Genomic DNA, 24,155 nt, shown 5'->3' on the forward strand with positions numbered 1-24,155 from the left:
ACCTCTAGTCCTGACCGAGACCGAGGACCGATAGAATTTTGCATAGGACCAAGACCAAGGAACGATGTTCTTGAGTCAGGTTCGAGACCTAGGACAAATGTTCTTCAGCCTAGGACCGAGTTTTCTAAAACTTAGTACCACGTTTTCTAAAACACTAGGACCGACGTTTCTAGCCTATGACCGATAATCTTAAACCCTAATACCGGTCATCTAAGACTTAGGACCGAGCCTCCCAAAGCCATGACCGGTCCTCACACTAAAGAAACGATGATCTTCCGTCCCATAACCTTGTGCTCTGAATCCTCCTCGACCTGGACCGAGCACTTCGAGCCTAGGTAGGCTCAAACTGAACCCAAATCCTATAACCCCGGTCCTAGGGTATTTTTGGTTCCACTTTTTAAAATCCAAAATTATTTTTTCTAATTTTGGAACCCTCTACCCGCTTTCAAATAATCCCGAGGTACGAAAATGATTTTAAATATTTCCAGGATGTCTCTCAAACAAATATTTTGAATAAAGCCCCGTTTTTTGTTTATTTCTAAGCCTAACACGTCATTTTCTGATATTTCACATGTACTCAAACGAATACTACTTCGCACTCGCAGGTACGCCCGTTTAAATAATTTTATACAATTTTATAAATTTCTCATACCGACCCTTGTTTAGGACCCCGGACTTATAAGTTGAAGTAAATGTTATAAATAAATCTTTTGTCTAGCTAGACTTTTGGAAAATAAAACAGTTCTTTAACGGGCACGAAGAACATAGCGTGAAAGCTTTTCTTGAGTGTAACTAGAAAACGAACCCCCTTTATAGAAACTCTAGTGTTTTCACGTTTTTACACGTACACCACTGATTTATATTTAAATCCCAAAACTCAAGTGCAATGCTACATTTTTGTAGAAATCAAGTTAATAAATAATGTTTTATTTAAAAGAGATTTTTTGTGTGTATATACATTTTGACAAGGCTTAGTCCAAACTTTGACTTTTTCGTAAATCCATCTCCCGAATCCCAAGGGTAGGGATTCATGGACACGAATATTTAAAAGGAAAAAACACCAAAGGGCCGCTACGAGACCGATTTGGGCGGCTACAAAATTAATTAAAAACTTTAATAAAAATATTAAAAATATATTTAGTTAAATATGTTAAGTTTTAAATTTATTGAGAAATGTATTTAAGACTTATTTATTATTATAAAATAACAAATTAAAATACTTCTAAGAATTATTTTTTATTAACATATATATATTTTTATTTAATTATTTATATATATATATATATATTAATTTTAAATTATTTATTATTATAAGAAAAAAAATTAAAACATTGTATGAACACCTTTTTTTATATTTAATTATTTTTTAATATTTGTACAATTATCTATTATAATAATTTATTATTATAAAAAACAAATTAAGACATTGTATACAACAATTTTATTAGTATGTATTTGTTTTAATTATTTATATATATATATATATTAATTTTAAATATTTATATATTTATCCAATTATTTATTATATTAATTTATTTGTTTTAAATAATTTATTATATTCAATTTATTTTTCTAATTTTGATAAAGGTCAATTCTTACTAAATTTAGTTATTAAATAATTAAAATTATTATAAATATAAATAACTTAAATAAATTAGTTAAATGGTTTTTTAAATAAATATATAATAATAAAGAATATTAGACCCAAGTAAAACTTTAATTGATTGGTAATTTAATTCAAAATTAAATGTTTAATATTTTTTTTTCAAAATTATTTTTGTTCTTACCTAATTAATGTTGTCAATTTATATAATTGATCAGCTTGTATTATAAATTTTTTTTAAATGTTTTTCAAATTTTATAAATTTAAAAATATAAATAAACATTAGATTTGAATTTAATTTAATTTTACAAATTAAAAACAATTTAAAATTTTAAATAATATTATTTTTATTTAAAATATTAATATATAAATAAAAAATTTGTTTATATTTTTACCTGTATAAATTGATTGTTACTTTCAAATTAAGAAATTTTAATAAGTGTTATATATTATCCTAAATTGAAAATTTAAATTACTAGTTAATTCGGGTCACCGATGATATAATTTATTATTTAATATAACAATTACGTATTTACTTGATAAATATTATTTAGGTAAAAAATCTGACTTAATTAGATAACTTATTACTGTTTTTAACTTGTTAATATATATATATATATATATATATATATATATATATATATATATATATATATATATATATATATATATATATATATATATATATGTATATATATATATATGTATATATATATATATATATATATATGAAAATCAAACAAGATACTATTTTGAATCCTAACAAAATAAACGTAAAATAATTTGTATACTTTCTCTATATGTACATTTAAAAATTATAGTCCTATGAGTTGGATTAATATAATTAAAATTTAAATTCGAAATTAAAATTTTATAATTATAAAGAAGTCGTAAATTTAAATAAAATTGTAAACTAAATAAATTATTATTATTTAAAATTTATGATTTTATGATTTTATAAGTTTATAAATCATTTAAATTTTAAGTTTTTATACTATTTTATAGAAATAAAGTAAATTTATATTTACACATTAAAAAAATATTATTTATTCAAATAATTAAATTAATGTAATTAATTTTATTATAATGACTTCTTAGTGTTATTAGTTTGTTATTGTTTTAAAAATAATTTTATATTTAATTATATATATAATAATAATATATTAATATAACAAATTTAAATAAACTTTAAATTTTATAAATTCATACCTTAACAACTATTTTAAATAAACTCTGCTTACATATTACTTAAGTTGAATGATTCCTATTCTATTATGGAGTTATATTTAAAATTATTTTATTTCATAATTACCTCTTTAAATTAGAGAATCTTAATAAAAAAATCAAACAAAATACAACATGACTCCTAACAAAATAATTTGTATAGTTACATTTTTTATATTAATTATATATATAATAAATTAATTTACATATTAAGTATTTTAAATATATTTATTTATTTAATTTATGTAAAACATAATTTTAAAATAATTAATTACTTTCACACTTAAAATTTAATATTTAACATAAAATCAATATCCAACATTCAATTTTATGTCCATTATTATGGATTTATGCTAGGTTTTATTTATTCATATATATATATATATTTATATTATTGATACTTTTAAAGTGAAATACAAGATACATAGTATTTTAAGTAAGACATAAAGTATGGAGTTTTGATTTGATGATTAATATAATGAAATTTTTATTACAAATAACTTATCTAATACATCTGGATAGACATTTCTCCAAAATATTGAAAATGGAGATGAATAAGAAACAAATATATATATATGTTGAAACAAGGTCGGACTCCTTTAAGGAAATATGTACTATAACGTCTTTCACATTGAAAACAAATTAAATCTTATATAATAATTGTTATAAAGAGCATGTTTAATTATAAGTAACAAACATATTAATATTTACGGCATATATAGATCACGGTGATCATTATCTGTATTATACTTTACATACTGAATATATATCTTCTTTAATCAAAAAAAATTGTTGGAAACTAAAATAGTAAAAAAAAAAAATTATACACAATCAATTTGTGAGAGTTTTATTCGAAAATAAAATTGAATCTTAATTTAGAAAATATATATTGAGTTGTCTCAAATCTGTTAAAATATATATATATATATATATATATATATATATATATTATCTTAATTAGTCTTATTATGTAAATAAAAATTAAAATTAGTTTGATGCTGTATACATGTAATGACTGTATCCATTAAGGCACTGCCACCTTCATCTGTACAAAGAGAATAAATCAATAAATAAAGAAATTGATCCTTCACTTTTGTGTATAAGTGTCATTTTATGAGTGAAATACAAACATTGCATGTATGGGTAACATCGAAATAACAATGTTATCAATATATGTAGTGCCTTTATCCATTAAGAAAGTGCCACATGTATAAAGAGAAAAAAATTAACAAATGATGGAGGGGATGCTTCACTTTTGTGTATAAGTGTTACTTAATGAGTGAGATACATGCACTACATGTATTGGTAGCATCAAATTAAGGAAGGTGATGTTTCACTTTTGTGTATATGTGTTATTTTATTAGTGGAATTCATGCATTACCTGTATGGGTAATATCGAGATAACAATGCTATCAATACGATGCTTCACTTTTGTATAGGTGTTACTTCATGAGTGAAATACAAGGACTATATATATTGATAGCATCGAATTAACCCTTAAATCCTTTGATGAACTTGACTTTTAATTTCATATTTTATTTTCTCAATTTTATAATATCCTTGCCTTGTTATTACATGGTAATTATATACCACATTCTCTTTTTACCCTTTTTTATTGCCCCACATATAGATATAGATAAAAAAAATATTTATAAATTAAATATAATCAAATAATAATTAATAATTTTTTTTGTGACTTTCATTAATCAAATTATTTAATTTATTAATTAAAATAATTTTTATTTTTTAAATATTTTATTATTATATTTTAATAGATTTTAAAGTTTGAGCCTTTTTATATTAATTATTTGAGAATAAAACAAGCTTTCTATATAACAAAAAGTGATTTGTTGTAAAAATTGATTTTTAAATGGCTAATTGCATTATTATCTTTACGTTTGGTATCTCATACTCATAAATTAATAATTAAATTATAAAATATGTAAAAGTTGGTATTTTGGTATTGAATAATGATGAAGATCGAATTTTTTTTTTTAAAAAAATGTGTAAAGAATGATGTGTCATATTTTAAGGACATTCAAAATTTAATAAGAGAGAGAATTATTAAAAAAAAAAAATCAATTAGAATATGATAGATTATTTTCTACATATTTTTGTCAATATTTTTCTTGTTCTATATATTTCTCTGTAGTATTATTTATATTGAAAAGTATAATTTGATTATTGAGAGGAAATCAAATTAGATGTTAGTTTGTTTTTTTTTATAAAATCTTAAAATTTCTAAATGATATAAGCTCAAGATTTCATATTAGTTTTTAATGGAATTTTACAAAACAAAAAAAATCCAAACATTCAATCTAACATCTTTTTATCAATCAAATTGTCCTATAAATATATAAAATACTAAACATCTCATTATTTGAATATTTTATTAATTATTGTAAAAAGTAATTAAGTAAATAGTCTTTTTAAAAACTAATTCTTTTAATTTTTACATCAAACAAAAATTTTATAAGAAAAAACGTATTATTCTTAAATAACCAAACATCAAACAAGCTCTTCAAAAATTACCCAAAAGAAACTCACAATCCAATATTATTTTAAATAAAACAAAGTTTATTTAAAAAAAACCACTGATAAACATTATTATTTTCTTATGTGAATATGATAGAATAATACTAAACTTAGTTAGTGGGTTGGATTGGGTTTATTTAAATAAACTTTAATTTATTTATAAAATATTAAGTTGAATGATTTTTGAATATGTGGTTTTTTTCTATAAAAATATTTTTAAAATATTAATATATAATAATAAAATAATGTTTTGATTATGATTTAATTATAAAAAACCAACAATGAGATTAGTTAGAAATCATTCAAATTAGGAGTTGAATTCAGATCGATTTGAAAATGAAAATTTTCATACAATGAGAGTTTCTATTTACAAGAATATACTATTTTTTCTCCAATTTTATATCCAGTTAAAACAGCTCAAAACAAAAAAGAAAATATTCATCCGATTTAGTTTGTACAAAGTTGTTTGATTTACTATACTTAATCACTTAATGTCATATTCCCAACTCATTTAAATTATTCTACCAATCAAAGAAATATCACACTCTTCATAACTTGTATAAATAAAAATAATATATGTGACCCTTATTAATAAGTAAATAAATAAGTTTTATTGAAACTAAAATTAATTGAGTCATCTATATAGAAAAGTGATAGAATAACAAACATTTCATCATCATCGATCAACCTCTCCCAATATAGAACATAAAATTTATTTAATTTTGATCTTGGAAAGCTGGAAGAGGCTTTCCCTTGAGGAATGAAGCAATTAGAGTAAGAGCTCTTGCAGGCTCATAACTTGGCACCTCATGTCCTGCTCCTCTAACCGTTGCAAATGTCAAATCTCCTTTATAAACTTGAACATACCCACCAACCTATATATATATATATATATATTTAAATTAATTATTAACAATTAATTAATAATAATAACAATAATAATATTATACCTCTTCGTTGAATACCCAAGGACGCCATTCATTCTTGATGGGGAGTTTCATTGAAGCAATAGAGTATTCACTTGAAGTAACGGGTACCCTTCCATCTACGTCCCCACTGTATTACAAAATATAAAATTTTCAAATAAACCAATATTATCAAACGAGCTAGGTTTACAAGTATTACCTGAAGATTCATATGCGAATTCCGCCTGCCAATAGCTCTCTCAAGTAGTACATCGCTGTCGTTTACCACATTAATTTTAAACGATTTTTTTCATTTTTAATATATAGGAAAGTTTTAAAATAAAAATGTTTGAAGGGAATATTAAAAATAAAAATAAAAATAACAAAATTTATTATTTACCTGCATGGTTCCCAATCATAAGTGAGGTTAGTGACATTAGCATGGAGGGCTTTTTGGACATCTGGACTATTCAGATAAGTATATATATATTGGTCAATGCAAGGATCAATATTCCTTATCTACACCCCACAATTATAAATATTATTTCAAAATTTTCGATTCGACTTATTGTCATCCCTCGATTTTGAATTGGAAACGAGAATTTGGACGACTTACAGAGGTTTTCTTAGGAAGTAGAGTGACTTGAGAATTTTTTCAGATTGGAGCGTAAATGTTGTAGATATTAAGACCGTCAACATTAAAAGTATTGGCATCGGATGCATCTATATGCTTTTTGCATTCAATACTGACTTCATCTGCTGAGAAATTGCAGGTTTTCCGAATTTGCTTTCCAAGTTCATCAGAAATTAGGGCATGAGATGCAAAATAATCGTACATCCCAGCACTATCTGTCCCTTCATTAATCACAACATTTCCAATCTTCATTCAAAACACAAATTCGATTCAGTTACAGATGAATTGATATTGATAAAACTGACCATTAATCCTTTGAAGTTTATGAAGCGATTCTTCTTTGCAGATTTGTTGTGTTGAAAAATGGTGTATGCAAGTTGAGGAACGTAATGTCCGGCGTAACTCTCGCCGGAGATGTAGAAATATCTGGATTTATACTCTGGAAATCTTTCAAGCCAATTCAATAGGAATATGTAGTTATCGTGTGCGGTTTTCGTATCGCCTACTACTGAGTAATCTGATGTTGTGTTTGAGTATGAAAAACCTACTTCCTTCTGCTGGCGATTCCAAAAATAGGACGTTTGCGACTGTAGAAGAAACAATGTATTATATAATCAAAGGCGGAGCCAGGATTTGAACTCTACTTGGACTAAACTTTTTTCATAAAATCTATCCAATATCATGTAACAAACAAAATAAATCAAGTTTATTTTCGCTATCACCCTTTAGCGACGGGAATTGTCAATACCGACGGTATTGTCAAAATACATCCCCTAGGACATAATCCGCCCAGGACTGTAATGGATCTGAAAATCTGAAGAACGAAAGAGATGATTGATCATATATATATATACCTTTGTTCCATGCGAATTTGTTGTAAAACAGAGTTTTTCCATCACTGTGAACACGGAAAGTTCCGAGTTCTGTCATGGCTCCAAATGCAAGAGAAGAACAACCAGGCCCTGCAATTTTTATTTTGCTTTATGTAAACTTAAACAAGAATTTATTATTATATAATTAATGAATTTAAAGATAAACAATAGTAAGCTTTCAAAATATTGACAAGAAAAAAGTGTAGTAATTGATTCAATGTATTGAAAATTTTGTAATTATCTTTCATGTTAATTTTTGGTGTCAAATTATTCTATACACTTTTATTCATTTCTTATTTTTCGAAAAATTTCGACCTACTGCTGATCCCGAGGACAAATCCATCGAAATTTTAAAAAGAAATAACGAGATTATAGTACTAGTTTAGGTTTTAATACCCACATATCAAATAATGTGGGTTTGAAACAAAAATAAATTGAATTTGAGAAAATAAAGAAAAAAGTCATTAATAAAATGAGTGGAAAATGTGAGTTTTTTTATTTAAAAAATAAATAGTGAATTGAAATAAAAAATTATATTATTTATTATATTATGGACGGGTTGAAACTGATCCACCTGGTTTGAATTAGGCTTTGTATATAATAAAATCATAATTCATAATTTACAATCACCAATAATTGTCCAAAATGATTGATTAAACCAGATTAATTAATTAATTATTGTATTTTAGATTGAATAGGGATTGATTAGAATTTTATTTTCATATTCATTTTGTTCTTATATAGAGGGAAACAAAATATTTTTTATTAAATATGAAAAAAAAAATTAATTAATGAAATCTACTAATATTCTCGTTGTTCTATTATGGCCGGCCTTGGATTCATACCTAACATCTAAATAATTATTTCAACTCACATGTATTAAAATAAATAAAATATATTTGTTTTTCTATATATTTATTTGTTCCCAAATAATTGGTTTTCAGTTGTTAAAATTAAATTTTGTGTAATAGATTGTTCCTTTAGTAATTAAATGAATTTCAATTTTAAAAAAAAAAAAAATACTTTGTCGGTCCTAAGTGTGAAGAACCCTCGGTCTTGGGTTCGGAATTCTCGATCCTAGATGATGAGAATTCTCAATCATGGGCACCGATATTCCTCCGTCTTGGGTTAGCCATGAGCTAATTTTTCTTGGTGCTAGATAGAAGAATACACTATACTGGCTGACCCGGACTAAATTTCTTGGTCTTCAAAAATATTAAAACGACAACTTTTGCAGTTTTATTTGAGGCAAGGATCTTTTGGTTTAAGGTGTGAGAAATTTTACAAATCTCCCAAGATTATTATGCACAAAAATAAAAATAAATCTAACATATTTTTAATTTAATTAATGATAACTATTTTTGTATAAAGAATATATTTTATTCTCACAATAAAAATATTAAATTAAATTTTAATTTTGAAAGATAATAAATTTTAATTTTGAAAATTTTAATTAATAAATAATTAATATTAAGAAAAGAATTAATGAATAATCTTACCACTAATTTTCTTTCGTAGAATATTTAAATTTAAAAAAATAATAATTTTAATTTTTTTATAATTAAATTAATGTTTAATAAATATTAATTTCTGTAAATAATAAACATAAAATATTAAAATAAAATATATTTGTAAATAAAAAACATAAAATATATTTTTTAAAAGTTATTAATTTTATAGTACATAATAAATATAAAATATTAAAATAATTTCAAAATAAAATATTTACTGTAAAAATAACGAAGTGTTTATAACATAAAATAAAATAAATAAAAGTAAGTTTTTAATTGATATTTATTTTATTTTTTTAATTATTTTTTTCAATAAAATAATAATTAATAAAAAAATATTATAATAATATTAAACATATTAATTATTTTGTAATTTTTAAATAAATTATAATAAAATATTTGTTTTTAATAAATATCAATATTACTATCCATAATAAACCTAAAATATTATATATTAAATAAATATTTTTAATTAAAATCTAAAATATAATTAATTAACCTTTTTTTAAATATTAAATAAATTTGAAACTTTTCTTAAATAATTAATTAATATATATTTATATATTAATTTTTACATATATAATATTTTTTAAATATTAATTTTTAATAATAAATATTTTTATCTAATAATTTTATAATATAAAAAAGTTATTTAAAATATTTTTCATTAATTTTAAATCTATTTAATAATTAATATTTTTTATAAAAATTATATGATATTAGATAAAAATAAATATTATTCTTATAATATATTAACTTTAATAAATATTAAATTTTAATTTTGAAATTTTAATTAATAGATAATTATATTTATATTTAAATAAAAAAAATAAAAATTTACAAATTCAACTCAACATTTAATAAACTAAACTCAATCAATTTTAACAAAGATATGAAGAATTATCAGAACGACACAAGATTTTGAAGAAGCATCGGCAAATAACGTCAAATTATTATAAACATAATTATAAATATTATGTGTTTTTTTTAATTAAAATATATTTTTTTTAAAATAAATTTTATTAAGCTTTTATAAAATTAAATATTAAAATTATTTGTTAATAATAAAATTAATATTTTAAATTGAAATTAAAACTTAAATAAAGAATTAATTAACTTTTTATTAAATTGTTAAATAAATTTGATTTTTTTAAAATAATTAATATATATATATATATATATATATATATATATATATATATATATATATATATATATTTTTACTTTTTATGCATATAATTTATATTATATTAAAATATTTTGTTTTATTTTAATAATTATTTATTTATTATTTATTTAATATCTATTTATTAATAATTATTTAATTATTCCATTTTAAAAATTATATTTTAATATATTTCAAAATTAAAATATTATAATATTTTTATAAAAAATAATAATTATTTATTATATTTAAAATAATTATTCTATATTCTTATATTATAATGAATAAAAACATAAAACCAAAATAATATTAATTTCTGAAATTATTTTGAAAATTAGTTGTAATAAAAAATAATCAAATATTTTAACAATTTATTATAAAATAACCACTATATATAATAAACCCAAAATAATTATAAATATTATATGTTTTTTTATTAAAATCATTTTTTATTTATATTTTTCTAAAATTATATATTTATATTATTCATTAATAAAAATTTTTTTAATTAAAATCTAAATTTTAATAAATAATTAATTAACTTCTTTTAATATTAAATAAATTTAAATTTTTTATTAAATAATTAATACATATATATATAAATGTTTTTATATATCATTGTTTTTATAATATATTGTTTTTAATAATCTTATAAAAATATTTTTATCTATTTATAATATTAAAAAAAACTAATACATAATTTAACATATTTTTTTATTATTTTTATTTTAAATGGAATTAATAATTATAATTTTTTATAAAAAAATTTATTATATTATGTAAAATATAATCTTGATTTTGAAAAATATTAAATTATAATTTTGAAAATTTAATTAATAAATAATTAATTACTTATCCATAATTTTGTTGATTTTATTGTATATATTAATTAATTATCAAGTTAGGTCAAAGCAAATAAGAATTAAAATATAAAAAAATATCTCAATTGTCTGTATTTAGTATTGAAAAAAGATTCCAAAAATTGAATATTAAATGTCATTTGTTTAAGTCAGAATGAGACATTATCTTCATCTAACCATGAATTATTAAGGATGGAATCCCGCATAAATTCAACATTATAGCTTGCATCACAAATATATTTAGTTTAAGTTTATACTCGATTAATTTCCGCTAGACAAGAAATGAAGAACATAACCAATATAGAAAACAAGGTCATACATAACCATATCTGGTTTCGCGCCATGACAATCTTACTCGAATTATGGGGATCTACACATATTAGTATTGTATGCAAGGTTTTTGGCCATAACCACATGTACAAGTTTATGTGCATGTGACTCGTCTGAGGTGTTGCCTATGACTCAACATGGGAGAAAGAGGCTGCACACTCTCGCGCGAGATTTCAGAGAGTTGCCCGAGTGAGTAGGCAGAGCCTAACAAGCAAAGCTTTCTTTAAGAGGTGGGCAACATGAGTCCGCCATTCAATTTGTTCAAATAATTTTCAAATACAATAAAATCCTCTTAAATACAATATATTGAATAATTTGTTTGTAGGATTATTCTTATTTTTTTTATTTAGATGGTAATATTGGAGTTATGTTGGAAATATTAATAATTTTGTATTAAGAAATACTAATTTTTTTTGGAGGTGACCATTGGAAGGAGAGCCTAGTGTCACGGGCAGAAACTCGGTCACCGAATATTCCCTCGTCTCGCGCGGCACTAGGCTAGATTGCCTCAATCCTAGCTAGTCAGCCTTCTAAAAGATGCAAGAAGATGGAACAATTTGAGAGAGAAGAGAGGTATTACAAGTGTTGAGTGCTTTAAACATTGGTTGTTGAGTTGAGTGTCTTAGTTTATGGCCAAGACTTGTTTATATACAAGTGTATGGATCATTCTAGATCCTCCTAGACTTAGTGTTTTCTAGACACTTCTATTACCTAACCTAGACCCAAGAATTCCTAGATATTTCTAGAGAATTCTATTAGCACATATACATGAGAACTCCTAGAGAATTCTAGAGAGTTCTCCACCTTACATACAAAAGGAACTTCCTAGAGAATTCTAGAAAGTTCCATGACCCTACTTACAAAAGAGGAACTCCTAGATAAATCTAGAGAGTTCCATGACCTCACTCATAAAAGGGGAACTCCTAGATAAATCTAGAGAGTTCCATGACCAACAAAATCCAGGAACTCCTAGAGGATTCTAGAGAGTTCCAGAAATGATCCAAGACTTGAATATTCTGGAAAATGCACCTTGTAGGCTTGACATGTGCACCCCACACCAATGGGCAGTGACATTCTCCCCCACCTAAGTCGTGGTCGACCTCGGCACGACCTTAGAACGATGCATGGTGATCTTCTTCCTAGCGTCCCTTGAGTTCTCTTCCTCCCCTTTGCACGTCACGACATCGGGTGAACTTATGGCCGCCAGCTCCAACCGATATGAGACATTTCCCACACGTCTCTCGATCGAAAACGGTCCCTCGAATCTGCGCACAAGCCCCTTGAGCACAGACCGCAGAGACTTCAACTGTTGTGGGGGCAACTTCCCCCTTCCACCGTCTCCTTCTTTTATTGCACGCCTTCTCAGATCTGCCCCTCTCTTCATCTTCTTGGTGTCTCCCTCCAAAGATGCCCGAGCATGACCTGCTTCCTTTTCCACGGACTCGGCGCGAGTGAAGGCAGACTAACTTTGGCCCACGTTGCATGTGGCCAAACCTTGTGGATCTGATGGTTTCGTGCCTTTAGTCTTGAGCCGCTCAAAGACCTTGCACCTCCTTTGGACTTCCTTGGGTACTTGTCCTTTCCCCTTGGAACCGTCCCCATCATCCACTCTAGCAAAAGTGGTAAAAGCCCCTTTACCACATTTGCGACCTCGGCTGAATCGCATTGCCGAGAACATGCCTATTCCCTCTGATTCTCTCCTTGTTGGAATCACGCTAAACTTCCCGTGATCCAAAATGATTAAGGAATCGGAATAAGGCATTATGCAAGCGCGTAACTGATCGCACCATTGTAGTCCCAACACTACGTCGTAGTCTTCCATTGGGACCAAGGTAAACGAGACTGTCCCATATCAGTCTTCGATCCTGGTGTGCACTTTCCTAGCCTCTCCAGCCACCGGTTTGGCTACATCGAAGGACTTGACCGTCCCTCTTGTTGGGCTGATCCGCAGACCCAACGCCTTGGCTACTCCTTCTCGCATAAAGTTGTGCGTAGCCCCTGTATCCACTAGTGCCTTAATGCGTCTTTCCCCGATCCAAGCTTCCACGAACAAAGACCCACTCCTTGTTTCCTTGACCGGCTTCGCAACACTAGTCTTCGCAGCGTTGAGTAGTCTCAAGGATCCCACCCGAGTCCCTTCCTCTTCCTCGGAAGACTCATGTCCTTTAACTGCTGCAACCTTTTCCCCCTTGAACGGACACATAAACTTTATGTGATTATGGGCACCACAAATCTGACACACTCTTGGCTTACCCGAGTCATCGGTCTTCCCCATAGAGTTGTTATGTGCATGCCCTTCCTAGGTGGGCGGTCTCCCCCACCTTTCTCCTGGTCACGTGGGAGGTCTCCCCCACTATTTTCCTCCTCGTCACTGAGGATCCTCGGCCTATCCACAGACACTTTGAGCTCTAACAGCCTTTCTACAACCGCGATTGCCTCGGAGACGTCCCGCACCTTGACTCTTTGCAGCTCCAACTGCGCCCAAGTCTTAAGGCCATTCACAAACGTGAACAGGGCCTCATGTTCCGTTAGACTCAGTAACTCGAGCATCAACTCCTGGAACTCCTTCGCATACTCCTTGATGCTCCTGTTGTGCACAAGTTGATTGAACCTTTTCCTAGCCTCGAACTCGGCGTTCTCTGGGAAGAATTGGCGCTTGAACTCGGTCTTGAAGTCCTCCCACATCTCCATTCGCAACGTACCTCGTTCAATATCTACTTCCCGCCTCCTCCACCCCAGTAGTGCCATCTCTTGCAGGAAGAAAGTTGTTGTCTCCAACTTGCCACAATCATCTCTTTCGGCCACCGCGCTAAACACTTCGAGAGCCTCCTGGTGCTCGGACATGCCTTCCTCAAGCCGGGTCACCCGCGCTTCCATGCTGATACTCCTCTCGACGGACTTGTCCCTTCTGGACCTCTTGTCCTGCTGTTCGCCGGTCGAAACCTTTGTGACTTTGGAACTTGAATCCATCTCTTCTTTCAAATGCGGAAGCACAAACGTGGATGCGATACCACTTTCGCTCTGATACCACTTGTCACGGGCAGAAACTCAGTCACCGAATATTCCCTCGTCTAGCGCGGCACTAGGCTAGATTGCCTCAATCCTAGCTAGTCAGCCTTCTAAAAGATGCAAGAAGATGGAACAATTTGAGAGAGTAAGAGCTTGGAGAATATTTTGTTTATTGCTTACAAGAGTGAGGTATTACAAGTGTTGAGTGCTTTGAACATTGATTGTTGAGTTGAGTGTCTTGGTTTATGGCCAAGACTTGTTTATATACAAGTGTATGGATCATTCTAGATCCTCCTAGACTTAGTGTTTTCTAGACACTTCTATTACCTAACCTAGACCCAAGAATTCCTAGATATTTCTAGAGAATTCTACTAGCACCTATACATGAGAACTCCTAGAGAATTCTAGAGAGTTCTCCACTTTACATACAAAAGGAACTTCCTAGAGAATTCTAGAAAGTTCCATGATCCTACTTACAAAAGAGGAACTCCTAAATAAATCTAGAGAGTTCCATGACCTCACTCATAAATAGGGAACTCCTATATAAATCTAGAGAGTTCCATGACCAACAAAATCCAGGAACTCCTAGAGGATTCTAGAGAGTTCCAGAAATGACCAAATACTTGAATATTCTGGAAAATGAACCTTGTAGGCTTGACATGTGCACCCCACACCAATGGGCCGTGACACTAGGCAGGTGTTAAACTTACTTTAAGTAGGATCAGCTTTGGTGGTTGGTCGTGTCCTGATGCAGCCACATTTAAGATGATGAAGCCACGCCTGAAACATTGTTTGAAAATTTTATAAGATCTTTTTTTTTATCTTATCTTTTCTCCCAAAAATAACTTCAACGTTTTTTTCGAAAATCTGAAAAATGATGTATTCCAAATACTTAAATGGTAGAATAATTTGAGAAAGAGTCTTGTTTTTGTTAGGTTGCGAGTTCGAAACATACCTATATCATTTTTTATTTTATTTTTAACCGTTTAAGTTTATGGGCGGGTCAACTCAGAATCCGACTCAAATATCTATTTACTCTCACATATATATCCAAATTAACCAAATCTCTCGACCCGACAATCCGGACACTTTCAAAATTAAGCATCATTATATATATATATATATATATTAGTTAGTTAAAAAGTTGAACTTATATTGTTACAACGTCCCGCGTTCATCAAATTTGGTGTTGAATTAAAATATAAAGTGTTATTAGCTTAGTTGGTTAAAGAGTTGTACTTGTTTTTGTTAGGTTGCGAGTTCGAAACATACCTATAACATTTTTAATTTTATTTTTAACCGTTTTAAATTTATGGGCAGGTCAACCCAGAATCCGACCAAAGTATCCATTTAGTCTCACATATATATCCAATTTAACTACAGCTCTCGACCCGGTAATTCGGACACTTTCAAAATTAAGCATCATTATATATATATATATATATTAGTTAGTTAAAAAAATTGAACTTATATTGTTACAACGTCCCGCGTTCATAAATTAGGTGTTGAATTAAAAATATAAAGTGTTATTAGCCTAGTTAGTTAAAGAGTTGTAAATGTTTTTGTTAGGTTGCGAGTTTGAAACATACCTATAGCATTTTTAATTTTATTTTTAACCATTTTAAGTTTATGGGCGGGTCAACCCAGAATCCGACCCAAATATCCATTTACTCTCACATATATATCAAAATTAACCAAAGCTCTCGACCCGACAATCCGGACACTTTTAAAATTAAGCATCATTATATATATATAGATTAGTTAATTAAAAATTTGAACTTATATTGTTACAACGTCCCGCGTTCATCAAATTTGGTGTTGAATTAAAATATAAAGTGTTATTAGACTAGTTGGTTAAAGAGTTGTATATGTTTTGTTAGGTTGCAAATTCGAAACATACCTATAATATTTTTAATTTTATTTTTAACCGTTTTAAGTTTATGGGCAGGTCAACCCAGGATCCGACCCAAGTATCCAAATTAACCACAGTTCTCGACCCAGCAATCCGGACACTTTCAAAATTAAGCATCATTATATTTATATATATATATTAGTTAGTTAAAAAATTGAACTTATATTGTTACAACGTCCCGCGTTCATCAAATTTGGTGTTCAATTAAAAATATAAAGTGTTATTAGCCTAGTTTGTTAAAGAGTTGTAAATGTTTTTGTTAGGTTGACAGTTCGAAACATACCTATAGTATTTTTAATTTTATTTTTAACAATTTTAAGTTTATGGGTGGGTCAACCCAGAATCCAACCCAAGTATTCATTTACTCTCACATATATATCCAAATTAACCACAACTCTCGACCCGGCAATCCGGACACTTTCAAAATTAAGCATCATTATATATATATATATATATATATATATATATATATATATATATATATATATATATATATATATATATATATTAGTTAGTTAAAAAGTTGAACTTATATTGTTACAACGTTCTGCTTTAATCAAATTTGGTGTTGAATTAAAAATATAAAGTGTTATTAGCCTAGTAGGTTAAAGAGTTGTACTTGTTTTGTTAGGTTGCGAGTTTGAAACACACCTATAACATTTTTAATTTTATTTTTAACCATTTTAAGTTTATGGGCGGGTCAACTTAGAATCTGACCTAAGTATCCATTTACTCTCACGTATATATCCAAATTAACCACAGCTCTCGACCCGACAATACAGACACTTTTAAAATTAAGTATCATTATATATATATATATTAGTTAGTTAAAATATTGAACGTATATTGTTAAAACGTCCCGTGTTCATCAAATTTGGTGTTGAATTAAAAATATATATTTTAATAGTCTAGTTGGTTAAAGAGTTGTACTTGTTTTGTTAGGTTGCGAATTCGAATCATACATATAACATTTTTAATTTTATTTTTAACCATTTTAAGTTTATGGGCGGGTTAACCTAGAATTCGACCCAAATATCTATTTAATCTCACATATATATCCAAATTAACTACAACTTATTTATAAAATATTGAGTTGGATGATTTTGAAGATGTGATTTTTTTCTATAAAAATATTTAAAATTTATTAATATATATTGATAAAATAAAATATGTTCTAAATAATTTTATTAATGAATTATGTGATATAATTAATAAAATAGATAAAATGATGTTTGACCCTGTTTTAGTTATAAAAAAACCAACAAGATTGGTTTGAAATCATTTGAATTAGAAGTTGGATTCAGATTGAAAAAAGAAAATTTTCATACAAATGAGAGTTTCTATTTAAAAGAATATACTATTTTTTTCAAATTTTATAACCAGCTAAAATAGCTTAAACAAAAAAGATGAAATGTAATCCTTTAATATTCATCCGATTTAGTTTTTAGAATGTTGTTTTATTTATTATACTTAATCAATTAATGTTATATTCCCAATTCATTTCAATTATTCTATAAAAGAAAGATCACACTCTTGATAACTTGTATAAATAAAATGAATATATGTGACCCTTATAATAAGTAAATAAATAAGTTTTATTGAAACTAAAATTAATTGATACATCTATATATATAAAATTTATAGAATAACAAACACTTCATCATCATCGACCTCTCCCAATATATAACCAAGGCTCGAGTGGGCTAAAGCACACCCCGAAAAAAAGAAAAAAAATCTTTTAAGGTAGAAATATGAAAATATTCTTAATTTCTTAAAAAAATTTAATATAATTTATTGTTTTTTTTTTATCTAATTATTAAAAATGGTAAAACTTTATTTTTATATAATTATTTTTTTCAAAATTTTCTTTTTATTATTTTATGCCCACTCTAAATTTTTTTCAAGTCCATCCCAGTTCGAAATCTTGGGTCCGTCCCTGTATATAACTATAATAATAATAATAATAATAATAATAATAATAATAATAATAATAATAATAATAATAATAATAGCCTGTATATAACTATAATAATAATAATAAATAATAATAGAGTGTAATGATATTTATTTAATTATTATTATTTAATTTTAATCTTGGAAAGGTGGAAGATGTTTTCCTTAAGAAAGGAAGCAATAAGAGTAAGAGCTCTTCCAGGCTCGTAACTTGGCACCTCATGTCCTGCTCTTTAAACGTTGCAAATGCCACAACCTATATATATATATATTTAAATTAATTTTGACCAATTATATATATATATATATTTATTTAAATTAATTTTGACCAATTATAAATAATAATAATAATAATAATAATAATAATAATAATAATAATAATAATACCTCTTGGTTGAATACCCAAGGACGCCATTCATTCTTGATGGGAGTTTCATTGAAGCAATAGAGTATTCACTTAAAGTAACGGGTACCCTTCCATCTACATCACCACTGTATTATAAAATATAAAATTTTCAAATAAACCAATATCAAATTAATCAGACATAAAAGTATTACCTTTAAATCCATAAGAAAATTCCGTTTACTATTAGCTCTCTAAACTCAGGAATTAAGGTTATTATAGCTCAGCACATTAACGTTATTTGTTGGTAAATTAAATGATTTGATAATTAAAATAATATATTTTTAAATTGTAAATAAATGAACCTGCATGTTCCCAATCATAAGTGAGGTTATTATCATTAGCATTGAGGGCTTTTTTGACATCTGGACTAGAGCTGGGCATCGTGCCTAAACAGTCATATTCAAATCGGACAAGTCGTGTTAGACTCTCAATCGTATCATGTTGTGTCGTGTCTTAATCTTATGCGTGTTATATCGTGTCTTAACTCACACAAAATATTATGATCCATGGGCTCTTTCGTGTCGTGTTAATTCGTATCCACGAGTATTCATGTCGAGTTAAGTCGTGTTTAAATTCGTGTTTCGTGTTATTCCGACTATAGTTTCGACTCAATTGTATCGTGTCAATATCCGTTTTCACGTGTTGTGTTTGAATTATTGTCATTCCTACTCGATAAATGAATTGAAAACGAGAACTTCGACTTACAGAAGCTTTCTTAGGAACTAGAGTGATTTGAGAAGATTTGTAGAGTGGAGCGTAAATATTGTAGATATTAAGACTACTTACAGAAAAAGTATTTTCATCGGCGTCATTCAATACTTTTTGCATTCAATACTAACATCATCTTATGAGAATACATGACATACATGAAAACAAACATCGACACGATACGATTGAGTCGAAACTCTAGTTGGAATAACACGAAACACGAATTAAAACACGACTTAACTCGACACAAATAAACTTGTGGATATGAATTAACATGACATGAAAGAAAACGTGAATCATAATATTTTGAGTGGGTCAAGATACAATACGACACGTATAAGACTAAGACACGACAAAACATGATACGATATAGAGTCTAACACGACTTTTCCGAGTAGAATACGACCGTTTAGACACGATGTACAACTCTAATTTAGAGAGAGAATTTGAGGTGTAGAGTTTATGGACGTGGCTATGTGTATATTTATATATAATATTTGATGGTTAAGTTTTTGGTTGATTTTGGATATTTAATAATAAAAATAATAATTATTAATTAATATATATATATATATATATAAATATAAATATATATGTAGAGAGCAATGGTAATTTGTTAATAGATTGATTTTGGTTTTAATGTTTTTTAAAATAGTTATTGAAAAGATATTTAAATTGTTTTTTTAAATATTTATTAATAAGGAAATTTTAAAAATTATTAATATTTATATTCCTTAATTGACATAAAATTAAATTAAATTAAATTAAATTAATGGAGTTTATTCAGTTTGATTTAATTAGATTAAACTAAAATTATTTAAAAAAGATTGAGTCTATGGAAGTTTTGGTAAAAGATATGGAGAATATTGATTTATAATGACTTATTTTTATATATAAAATATTTTAGTTGATGAATTAAAAATAATGTGTCCCAAAGGTATAAATTATATTTGATTATGGTGAGTGTTAGATAAAATTGACCGATTAAATAAAAAGCTTAACTTAATAAATTTACTGTGCAGGAAACGGTCAGGTATCTCAACCGGTCAAAATATCAAACTGGCTAGAAGAAGCAAATGAACAAAACTGAAGCCATCCGGTTGAACAGAACAACCTGAACGGAAAAATCTCAAACCGGAAGCTGCCCGGTTAAATTGAACAACCGGCTAAACTGATAAGTTGGAATGAAGTACTCAATCCAAATCCAAAGAACAAATCCAACGAGAAGACCACTTAAAGAAAGAAGTCAAAGATATCAAATAGAGAACAATTTACAAATTGGTGCAAACAGACACTTTGGGTATATGCAGAAGATGACATCAAAGGATCAGACTATGACATTACTATTTTGGTACAAGTCTGATGATATGCTGCAGGTTGCAGAAGATTGCCTGAAGAAACAGTTACCATTTTGGTACAAGTCAAATGAGCAATCTCCCAGGTGCAGGAACTGCCCAACCGACAGTTGCCATAATCAAGTAAAGACTAAGTCAGTCGGTCTGCTCCATGCCTTGGAAGCCTAAACCGCATTTAATGTTACGCTAAACCTCTGAAGCTATCTGTTGAAGAAATGTGACCGTTGGAACATTTTCACCTATAAAAGGAGAAACTGAAGAAGCAAGAATATACAAGAATTACAGAGAGAACAAGTGATCAAAGTCTTTATCTTTCTAAGATTCAAAGCTTGAGTGTGTTTGAAGAAGTGTATTACAAATTTTGTGAGAATTGTAAGAGTGATTATCGAGCAGTCAAATAAGACTCGATCGTGTATTGTGATTGTGTATTCCTTAGTGAATATCCTTCTCGTGGTTTGAGAAGAAGGGGTGACGTAGGAGTTTATCTCCGAACATCCATAAAAACATGTGTCTTGTGTACTTACTTTCTGCCGGTTCTATTATCTAGCCGATTTTTCATACTTTAACTGGTTACACATTCCAACCGACTCATATTATTCCTACCGTATCACTAATTCCCAACCGACAATCCTCAAACCGACATTCTCCAGATCCTATCTCTATTCATTCTGTGTGTGTATTGCTTCAACCTGAAACAAACCACTTCCGCACTTGAACTCGGTTCAAGGGTTTGTGACAGTTTGTGTAGTATTGAAACCAGTGTTAATTCTTAACCGGATTAACGTCAACCGTTGAGTGTTGTTAGAAAGTTTTAACCGGCCAGACCCCGGTCCCCCATCCGCGATCTAGATCCTAAAAGTGAGATTAAAAAAACGGAAAAAGCTCTTAAGGCTTGTTTCATATTGGTTAGTTTAGTATTTTGTATTTTTTTTAGTTACATAAGGATGTAACTTATTTGAGTTTTTAATTTGTTAAATTAATATATATATATATATATCCGCCCAAATTGGTCTTGCCTTAGATTTTTTTGGAAAACGACCCTTTGGTGTTTTTTCCTTTTAAATCCTCGTGTCCCTGAATTTCTCTCATTGGGATTCGGGAAATGGGTTTTTTGGAATAGTCAAAGTTTAGATTGAGTCTTGTCAAAGGTATATATGTAAAAATATATAGCCTCGGTTTATATGCAAAAAATCTCTTTTAAATAAAACATTAGTTAAGAAAAGGATTTGTACAAAAATGAAGTATTAGCGCTTGAGTTTTAGGATTTAAACATAAATCGGTGGTGTAAAAAGGTAAAAATACCAGAATATCTATAAAGGGGGTTCGTTTTATGGTTACACTCGAAAAAGGACTTTTGCGCTATGTCCTCCGTGCCCGTTAAAAAATAATTTTATTTTTCAAAAATTCTGGCTAGACAAAAGTTTATTTATAACATTTATTACAATTTATGAGTTTGGGGGTCCTATTTAAGGGTCGGTACGAGAAACGTAAATAATTGTACAAAATTATTAAACGGACGTACCTACGAGCGCGAAGTAGTATGTATGTTAAGTGAGTACCCGAGAATATAAAAAAAAATGACATGTTAGGGTTTAGAAATAAACATCAAATGGGGCTTTATTCGAAATATTTGTTTGGGAGACATCCCAGAAATATTTGAAAATCATTTTTGCACCTCGGGATTATTTGAAAGCGGGTAGAGGGTTCTGAAATTACAAAAATAATTTTGGGTTTTTAAAAGGAGAACCAAATAGGCCCTAGGACTTAAGTCCTAGGATCTGAGTTCGGTTTGAGCCGATCTTGTCTCGTATGGCTCGGTCCAGGTCGAGGAGGACTTGGAGTGCGTGGTCATGGGCCCGGGGATAATCGATCATTGGGTGTGAGAACCGGTCATAGCTTTGGGAAGCTCGATCCTAGGTCTTAGATGACCGGTCTTAGGGGTAAGGATTACTGGTCCTAGGTTAGAAACATCGGTCATAGGGTTTTTAGGGTTACCGATCATAGGTTAGATACATCGGTCATAGGGTTAGAAACGTCGGTCCTAGGTTTTAAAAAACCTAGTCCTAAGTTTTAGAAAACTCGGTTATAGGCTGAAGAATATCGGTCATTGGTCTCGGTCCTATGTAGAAATCTATCGGTCCTCGGTCTCGGTCGGGACCGGAAGAGCTCTGTCCTACTCAAGAACACCGGTCCTATAGGACTGGGGTGATTTTGAATTGGTCAAGAATTACAGGAGCTATAACATTTGATTCAAATCATGATTCGCAAGCTATAGTTAGATTATATGATCATGAAGAACAATACCTTAACATAAACCACGATTTCTTGATCTCTACAAATATCAGTTTTAGAAAATCATTTTTAGGTCAAATTTTAGGATCTTTTAAATTAGGCCTTAACAAGTCCTGCTTTTTGTTTCACTAGCTTTGTAATGATGAATATAGTTGAATACATCCAAAAAAGAATATCATTCAAAAATTAAAACAGTTTTTGAAGATTGAATCAAAATCTAATAATTTCAAAAACATAATTTGATCAAACATGATCAAAATGATGTTACAGTTACTTGGATTTCATCCTAACATATTAACAAACATGTATATCAACTAATTGAATCAAAAATTTCAGATTAAAACCTAGACAATTTTTTTTATAAATCCAGTTTTCAAACTTGAATTTTTAAAATTCTTAATTCAAGTTGATTTGATCTGATCTCTTTTAACAGAAAGTTCATATATGATTTAAGGAATGATTTTATACAAAGAAATCACATGAACAAGCCCTAGAACAGATCAAACTTGATCAAACTATAAAATTTGAAGACATTAAAATTTTCAATTACAAATTGAAACATAAACGTTATGTATTCATACCAACATTTGGAAAACACTCATTGGAGGTGGTGGAGGCTATTCAGGTCGTTATGATCTTTAATTGTTTGATGTTTTTCGATGGATTGCTTCACAGAACAATGTGGACTATTAATACTGCGGGAAGGACGGTCGGGGAGGAGTAATTCAACTTGATTTTGAAGATCGGCGTTCTTATCCCCAATTCGTGGTAGCCTTATCCCGGGCATAATAAATTTTCTAGATAAGGGGGAATTGCTTGCGAGGATGAGGGGAGTACGAGGGGAGTACGTGGCCAAAAAATCAAGAGATTTGATCGTCTAT

General features: G+C 28.3%; 1 pseudogene; it reads right to left on the minus strand.

Annotated features, from left to right (window-relative positions):
* Positions 1-6,047: 6,047 nt before the first annotated feature.
* Positions 6,048-13,461, minus strand: LOC124938357 (annotated as a pseudogene).
* Positions 13,462-24,155: the final 10,694 nt, after the last annotated feature.

This window comes from Impatiens glandulifera, chromosome 1 (genome assembly GCF_907164915.1).
Source record: "Impatiens glandulifera chromosome 1, dImpGla2.1, whole genome shotgun sequence".
Taxonomy (NCBI): domain Eukaryota; kingdom Viridiplantae; phylum Streptophyta; class Magnoliopsida; order Ericales; family Balsaminaceae; genus Impatiens; species Impatiens glandulifera.